Source organism: Borostomias antarcticus (genome assembly GCF_949987555.1).
Source record: "Borostomias antarcticus genome assembly, chromosome: 26".
NCBI classification, from domain to species: Eukaryota; Metazoa; Chordata; class Actinopteri; order Stomiiformes; family Stomiidae; genus Borostomias; species Borostomias antarcticus.
The window spans coordinates 7,907,439-7,916,780 of record NC_140259.1 but is presented as its reverse complement, the minus strand read 5'-3'; positions in this window follow the sequence as shown (position 1 = coordinate 7,916,780).

Here is a 9,342-nt window from a genome sequence, read left to right as displayed (position 1 = left end):
GGCCTACTTCATAACCCCCCACAGGTCGTGTAGCCTGGGAGGAAGATGCAGCTGTCCCAGGACCACCAACCAATCCTCCTGCCTATGAGATACGCCGTGCAACACCCTGAACCTACCGGTCCTCCAACCCTCGAGATGTGCCCGATGACCCCTGATTCAGCCTTCAGGAGACACCGTGCGACACTCTGGCCATCCACTACACCAGCTAATTCACCCACCCGGTTCAAAACCCCGCAGTCTGCTCCCCGGTCATCGATGATGACTCCCGTCCCTCAAAAGGAATGGTCACTCCCAGGTGCCAGTAGCAGCATCATCACTCATCTCAGCAGAAGCACCATCAAGGGGAGAGTAGACATGCAGGGCACGCCTAGAGTGGTGGTACCCCAGAGCCCGTTTGGTCCCATCGAGGTGGAGCCGCTGGCCACACCCCCAGAGCGCTCCAGGTCACGCAACTGGTCGGAGAACAACAGCTACATTTCCTCAGAGGAGGACATGGATCTGTCATGGTTTCCCTGCACCCCTAGCACAGAGGAGCGCCTGGGTAGAATGCCGTTGGCCAGGTTCAAAAAACTTGTTGATAAGCTGCCCGCCCGTCAGGACAAATCAGAGATGCGCCGTCTGCGCCGTGCGGGCCAGCGTCGCATCAGATATTATCAGGATCAGTCTATCCCCACGATGACGCCCGGGAGGAGGCTCAGCACGAGGCAAATCGTTGAGGAAAACCGCCGTCACTTGTTCTACCTCATCGCCAGAATGGATGCCCTAGGAAGCAGGCTCGACGAGCTGTAACTGAAGAGAGACCCCTGCGTAGGGGGTTATGTGGGATCAATATAACATGTATAATCAAGTGTACCCCACAATAATACTTGTAAAGTGATCTGAAGTAATGTATACCACTGTAGTAAGTAGACTTGGTCACTATACAATCAACATTATAACCATCAAGAACATACTGTAACTAATGTTCTAGAAATAGTTTTCAGTTTTTATTGATGTTTTAAGACGGTCTTTTTGTACTACTGTTCCTGCACCCAAAGTGCTGTTCGGCCATAACCATTTCCAAATAAGACAAACAAAAGGATGAAGTGGTGTTTATCCAAGTACTAGAACCTCAGTTACATAGGCTTAAGTGGTTTATAAAGTTTCTCGCAGACTGAGTTATTTTAATACACAAGGGCGGTATTATGTTGGGCAATGGTGGGGTTTTAGGAACTCAAACCTGCGGAACATCCCCTTGTGTTAATTTACTTAAGGAGAACTGGTAAAAGGTGATTGCTATAGGTGAAGTAACTATCCAATTTGCCGTGTTCAGTTAATGGTGACGTGGCTTGTACTGTGTACTGTGTTTTTACTCTATCTGTGTGTTGTGTAAACCATACACCTACATAAGGTCTTGTAATATAGCTGAAGATATGTAGAACAAACTTTGCCGAATTGAGCAGGATCTCTATGGTCAGGAGACTGATAAAACATGTGTGAGCAAGGGAGGGGAATGTTGTTCGGGTCGTCCAGCCATAAAGAGCTGCGTATACGTGCGGTCTATAACCGTACTTTCATATCTAGGAGTTGTTGTTTATGTTGAAATATTTAATAAGTAATATTGGGAATTTTGGGTCTGAATGTGACTAAGTTTTAAAGTCACAAAGTGGGGAATGTTGTGATTTAATTTGATTTAGCTCCCCTGCATTTTAATCATGTCATGATATTGTAATCTTGTTCTACGTAACCAGAACGTTAAAGGCTAATCTGCTCATGAGGGATAGTAATCTGTAGAAAATGGAATGTCCCCACTAACTCAGCAGGTTAAGAAAGCAGCTGTAGGCAGGAAGAATAAATGCGCACCCAGCCTGAGCATTCAAGATGTTTTTTTCTCCTTCCTCACCTCCTGCCAAGTAGCCAGGCCCAAAGCAGTCAGAGATATAATGCTGACTCTGCAGAGCACAGCAGTAAGGTCTCTTTTCTCTTCCTGCTGAATTCCTTCTCTTCCCCTCATCTCCTCCCAAAGCAGCCAGAGAATAGTGCTGATTTATGCAGAGAATTATAAGTATTTTCTCCTCCTCCTGTGGGGGGGGCAGTTGAGATTCCGGAAGGGCCCCATTTCCTCTCAAAAAGCAGACAGTCCTTCCACCCAGGAAGCTGGGAGGGGGGGCACCCAGGAAGCTGGGAGGGGGGGGGGGGGGGGGCACGGATGTAGGACATATATGGACATGAGTTATTTGCTGAGCCAGCAAGGAAAATGGGATGTGGTCAAGGGTGGAGGGGAGTGTTTGTAGATAAGACTATAAAGGGCAAGTAGACAAAGGGAAAAGTTGTTCTTTCCCGGGGAAGCTCCTGACTTATATGCTGTTTGTTTCTGAAAAGCATTAAAGTCAAATCGCATTTGGACTCTTTGTGCCTCGAGTTGTTTTTTCTTCTCGGACTCTGAAGTTATTTTGGAACTTTTAAACCAATCTGGACTTAGATTTATTTCTTGGAATTTGACCTAAGACCTAGTAAATTATTTTACACGACACTCTCTTACCCTAAGTCTCATCCCCGAGTCTCGTCGATCTGGGCGTGGCAGGGTGTGGCGGGGTGTGGCGGGGCATGGCGGGGCGTGGTGGGGCTAGCGAGGCGCGCTACCCGGAGGCATGGACTCCACCCCCCCCACCGGAGAGGCAACCGTTTCTCCCCCTATTTTAGACTTCATTAAACGTCCGAGCGCCAAACGTGTCCCGCCTCTCTGTCTGTCCGTCGGGGGTTCCCACGGGTCCAGGGTCCGGGTTCAGAGCCTAACCCTAACCCTGACCTCTAACCCCTAACCCCTAACCCCTAACCCCTAACCCCGAACCCCTAACCCTAACCCTAACCCTAACCCCTAACCCCTAACCCCCACCCTCTCTTTAATGTCCCTCCAAAACCACAGCCATTCCCTCTTTTTACCTCCCCTCTCCTCCTGGTCCCTGGGCTCTGGTCATCCTCTAATCTGATTGGCTGGCCAGCAGCAGGCGATGGTATCTAGCTGTACCCGGCAGTGGTCGGATGATGGATGCAGCAGCGCAGGTGCTGTGAACGCCGCGGCCGACGGAAGACCTGATCTGATCGGTATTCCACCTCTCCCGGCTGCCACCCTATCTCTCCTCCTGTAATATTTATTTTTATTTTGCATTCCCTCCTCAAAGACCTCAGCTGAGATCCAGTTTGAAAAGGTTGTAGAATCTAATCACGCATTTATTTTTATCGGGTCGGAATGCCTTGTGGACAGGACAACCAAACCAATTTCCTTATTGCAAAGTTGACATTTAAAGGGAAATTGCATTCTATCCCTCTGTAGCCTCTAAGCACGTGTAATATGTTTCTTGTTTACCATAAACCTAAAAACCTCTCACTGACAAAACAAAATAGCTAGCCAGCATGCCAGTCACCACTCCCTCAATTCCTTCTTACCTTATCTATCATTTGACCAGAATGCTGATGAAATTTGGTTCCACATGTCCATTTCACATAGTATATGGCTGAAGGCTATAATATTACAATGTTGGTTATTTCGTTTACATTGGCCTACTTAGGAATTTTGCCATTTTCATTGCTAAATCGGGATGAAAAGCGTCTACACAACTCATGGATGTATTAGGCACAACTGCGCAAGTACAAAAGTCAAATGACTACAAATTTTAGCCTTTATTACATTATGAGTTGCTACAGCCCCGTAGAGCCCAAGGGGCACAACTCAGCCCCTGCCTGTATGACGGGTACCTGGACTTCCTGGCCCCGTACACACACTTACACATTCACACACACTTACACATTCACACACACTTCTAGGATATTAAGAATCACTTAGGAGAGCGGTCATGGGGGTGTAATTATAGCCGAGCAGGATCAGCCCATCCGTCATAGACCTCTCATAGACCTCTCATAGAACTCTCATAGACCTATCATAGACCTATCATAGACCTCTCATAGACCTCTCATAGACCTCTCATAGACCTATCATAGACCTATCATACACCTCTCATAGACCTCTCATAGACCTATCATAGACCTATCATAGACCTCTCATAGACCTATCATAGACCTCTCATAGACCTCTCATAGACCTCTCATAGACCTCTCATAGACCTATCATAGACCTCTCATAGACCTATCATAGACCTATCATAGACCTCTCATAGACCTATCATAGACCTATCATAGACCTATCATAGACCTATCATAGACCTATCATAGACCTCTCATAGACCTCTCGTAGACCTCTCGTAGACCTCTCGTAGACCTATCATAGACCTCTCATAGACCTATCATAGACCTCTCATAGACCTCTCATAGACCTCTCATAGACCTATCATAGACCTCTCATAGACCTCTCATAGACCTCTCATAGACCTCTCATAGACCTCTCATAGACCTATCATAGACCTCTCATAGACCTCTCATAGACCTCTCATAGACCTCTCATAGACCTCTCATAGACCTCTCATAGACCTCTCGTAGACTGTCTCTATCTGTAGGCCCATTAACAGGGGGAGGGACACTCTCTTATTCATGAGCCCAGATGTGATCTATACTTATGCTTTCAGCACACGCCTCACATGTACAAATGTGTTTCTTTAAAAAGACTGCTCACTATCATGTGTGTGTGTGTGTGCATATGTGTGTGTGTGTGTGTGTGTGTGTGTGTGCATGTGTGTGTGTGTGTGTGTGTGTGTGTGTGTATGTATGTGTTTGTGTGTGTGTGTGTGTGTGTGTGTGTGTGTGTGTGGGGGGGGGTGGGGTGGGGGGGGGGGGGTGGTAGGAATACATAAGATGGTGTATAAACTGAAAGGGGAAGGGAACTAAGTAGAGATATGACTGAGACAGCAAGAGAGGAGAGACCAGGAGAGAGGAGAGACCAGGAGAGAAGAGAGACCAGGAGAGACCAGGAGAGAAGAGATAGCGGGAGAGACCAGGAGAGAGCAGGAGAGAGCAGGAGGAGACCAGGAGAGAAGACAGACCAGGAGAGACCAGGAGAGAGGAGAGACCAGGTGAGACCAGGAGAGAGGAGAGAGCAGGAGGAGACCAGGAGAGAGGAGAGACCAGGAGAGAGCAGGAGGAGACCAGAAGAGAGCAGGAGGAGACCAGGAGAGAGGAGAGAGCAGGGAAGACCAGGAGAGAGCAGGAGGAGACCAGGAGGAGAGAGGAGAGACCAGGAGAGAGGAGAGACCAGCGGAGCAGGGAATGGAGGGACAGCGCATACCCCCCCCCCCCCCTCCCACTGCCAATCACATCAGCCCTCACAGCATACACACTGACACACAGTCAAACAGAGATGGGACCAGGCTAATAAAAGAGGATTGTGGGTAATAGAGACGTATTCTGTGTCTCTGTGCCGGCGAGGTCTCAATTTAGATGAAACATGTAGCTCTGCCTCATCTGCTGTTAATACATGAAAGTAAACGCAATTTAGGGGAGAGGATGAGACATTTATTCATATCAAACTGGATTATCCATCCTGACAGGGGAGGTAGATTTACGAGCCCCTTTTTACAGGGACGGCGTCAAAGGGGTCACTTTTCGAGTGCGGCTTGCTTTATTTCAAACAGGCGTTCAATTTCATCTGAATGAATAGAGCTTTAGAGGCGATCAATCAAGCCGTTTTACAGACGGGAACATCAGCCGTGAAGAGAGCCCACTGGCAGACCAGCGGGCCGTAGCAGAGCTGGCGAGGTGGGCGGACAATTAAGAGCAAATTAAGAGTTATCATTAGCTCCAGAGCACACTGGGGATTAGCAGTATATTGGGAATAACTGTGATGAATGTCTCTGCTCTCTAGACTCATAAGCACGTACTGGAGGCATAATGATCATAATGAATGTGAACGGAGAAGAGTTAATTATATAAGTGCCTCTTCGCTTTGCCATTATTAGATTTGTTTAGACAATATGTTTAGATACAGATCCCCAGAATGAAGCAATCTAACTCAGGAGTTTGATAATAATCCCTTGTGATTAGGCTTGCTAATATAGCTCAATCATCCCTTCTTACATTTGATATGTGATATTTACCCACTGGCTTTAAACAGAGGCGCTTGTAATTGCAAAATTACTGTAGATTAGTATGATAGACAGTATCAGAACACACACACACACACACGCACATGCACACGCAAACACACACACACACACACAATTTGTCTTTTTACATGAGTGTATATGATCCATTCAGTTGGTTTTATCTGAGGTGATAACTACCTCACATCTATGGTTGATAAAATATAATAGAGGCATATATCAGATGATATTAAACAAGGTGCAAGGTGTCACGTGTTCACTTGTTGGTCCAGGGGGTGGCATGTGTGCCATTGTTATAATTAGAGTGAGGGCCTATGTACAGTACAACCAGAATACTATAAACAACTGACTCTGCACCACTGTACACTCGAACCAACACCTGACAACACTTGAGCAATTGAACACCTTGTCTATACAATAATACAACTCACTCTGCACTACTGTATACTACTGTACAGCGACAAATAGGATTCCCTCTTCTTGGTGTGTCGGCTTACAGCCAACACACAAAAACAGCAGGGTCTCCTGGTAGGTCTCTATAGCCCCCCTCCGTCTAGAGGGTTAATACTCACTCATCCAAGGAGATTTAACGTATTTCTCTCTCTCCTTCTCTCTCTCCCGCTCTCCCTCTCATTTGTTTTTCCTCTCTTTGCCTCTCTCCATCTCCCTACACCCCATATCTCCCCCCTGTCTCCCCCCTGTCCCCCCGTCTCCCCTTGTCTCCCCTCTATCTGCCCCTGTCTCCCCCCTATCTCCCGTCTCTCCCTATCTCCCCCTGTCTCCCCCCCATCTCCTCCTATCTCTCCCTGTCTCTCCCTGTCTCCCCCCTTGTCTCCCCCCGTCTCCTTGCATCTCCCCTTGTCTCCCCCTATCTCCTCCCTGTCCAACACCCTGTCTCCCCCCATCTCCCCCCATCTCCCCCGATCTCCCCCGGTCTCCCCCTGTCTCCCCCCATCTCCCCCCATCTCCCCCGATCTCCCCCGGTCTCCCCCCTATCTCCCCCTATCTCCCCTCATCTCCCCCCATCTCCCCCCATCTCCCCTCCATCTCCCCCTATCTCCCCTCCATCTCCCCCTATCTCCCCCCTATCTCCCCTCTATCTCCCCTCCATCTCCCCCTATCTCTCCCTGTCTCTCCCTGTCTCCCCCCTTGTCTCCCCCCGTCTCCTTGCATCTCCCCTTGTCTCCCCCTATCTCCTCCCTGTCCAACACCCTGTCTCCCCCCATCTCCCCCCATCTCCCCCGATCTCCCCCGGTCTCCCCCTGTCTCCCCCCATCTCCCCCCATCTCCCCCGATCTCCCCCGGTCTCCCCCCTATCTCCCCCTATCTCCCCTCATCTCCCCCCATCTCCCCCCATCTCCCCTCCATCTCCCCCTATCTCCCCTCCATCTCCCCCTATCTCCCCCCTATCTCCCCTCTATCTCCCCTCCATCTCCCCCTATCTCCCCCCTATCTCCCCTCCATCTCCCCCTATCTCCCCCCTATCTCCCCTCTATCTCCCCTCCATCTCCCCCCTATCTCCCCCCATCTCCCCTCTATCTCCCCTCCATCTCCCCTCCATCTCCCCCCATCTCCCCTCCATCTCCCCCTATCTCCCCCCTATCTCCCCTCCATCTCCCCCCTATCTCCCCCCATCTCCCCTCCATCTCCCCTCCATCTCCCCCCATCTCCCCCCATCTCCCCTCTATCTCCCCTCCATCTCCCCCCCATCTCCCCCCATCTCCCCTCTATCTCCCCTCCATCTCCCCTCCATCTCCCCCCTATCTCCCCTCCATCTCCCCCCTGTCTCCCCCCATCTCCTCCCATCTCCCCCTGTCGCCCCCCCTCTTCAACACATTTCTGACTCTTTCTCAATCTTTCTCTACCCCCCCCCCCACCCCACCAGTCTCCCCCCCTCCTCCCTCCTCTCTCCTCTCTCTGCGTATCTTAAAGGCTTGTTCAATGTCTCTTTTGTATCTCAGACAAAGGCGCTATCTGCCCCCCTCCCTCGCCTGTCAATCACAGCCGTGCCTGTAGGGATAACCACACTTCTGATGGAGAGGCAGACGCCGGCCACCCGCCGCTCCAAGGGGAGGGACCAAGAGACAACCACCACCCATGTCGGAGGCTTTATCACAGGCATGTTTCCGTGCTCTTTGTCAAGTCTTCTCTCTCTCTCTCTCTCTCTCTCTCTCTCTCTCTCTCTCTCTCTCTCTCTCTCTCTCTTTCTCTCTCTCTCTCTTTCTCTCTCTCTTTCTCGGTAAAAGCCACACATCAGTGATACACCTCGCCTGACGATGTGAGGAGCTGTAGCTCCTTGAAGAATTTTATAAAATACGCACATCGACGGGTGCTGGGTATATTAACTGTCATATGTAGAACACCGATTATAGATTCATTCTTTATTTGGGTGACAATGTTTCAATCCGTTTGGATCTTCACCAACCTGATGAGACACACTGGCCTTGACCAAGAAGAGAAACACATTGGAGACTAGGGTTGCGCCTGGCATGTTTTTACATACATACATACATACATACATACATACATACATACATACATACATACATACATACATACATACATACATACATACATACATACATACATACATGCATTTTTACATACATACATACATACATACATACATACATACATACATACATACATGCATTTTTACATACATACATACATACATACATACATACATACATACATACATACATACATACATACATACATAAATACATACGTTATGTATTCTGTGCCTTGTGTTTTTTTGTGTATAACTGTGTAATAATGTTGTTTTTACTCTGTACTGTTGGTTATTGAGCTGTTTCTCTGTCTTGACCTGCCGAGGGACGACACACAATGGGAATTAGCTTGAAGCTACAATCTGGTATGCTGCATCAAATGGTGACATTTCAATTATAATTATAATTGAATTATACATATTTCCTTTTAAATAAAGTTTTGAAATGAATAAAAATACATCTCTCTCTCTCTCTCACCTTAAGCGAACGGCCGTTGTTATGAGAGGCGGAAGAGAAAGAAGAAAAGGAAAGAGTGCAGTGGGAAGGACGGAAGAGAGGATCAGAGAGACAGAGAGAAAGACAGAGAGAGAGAGAGAGAGAGAGAGAGAGAGGCAGAGAGAGAGACGGAGAGAGAGAGAGACAGAGAGAGAGAGAGACAGAGAGGGTAAAGCAGTTATGTGGTGAAATTCTGAGAATGTGTAGCATACATTTCTATGCTATATTTCTAGCTAGAATCAGTGCCTCTCCTGGACTTTAGAGGTCTAGATGTTTTCCTCCCCTAAGATGCTATAATACCTGCA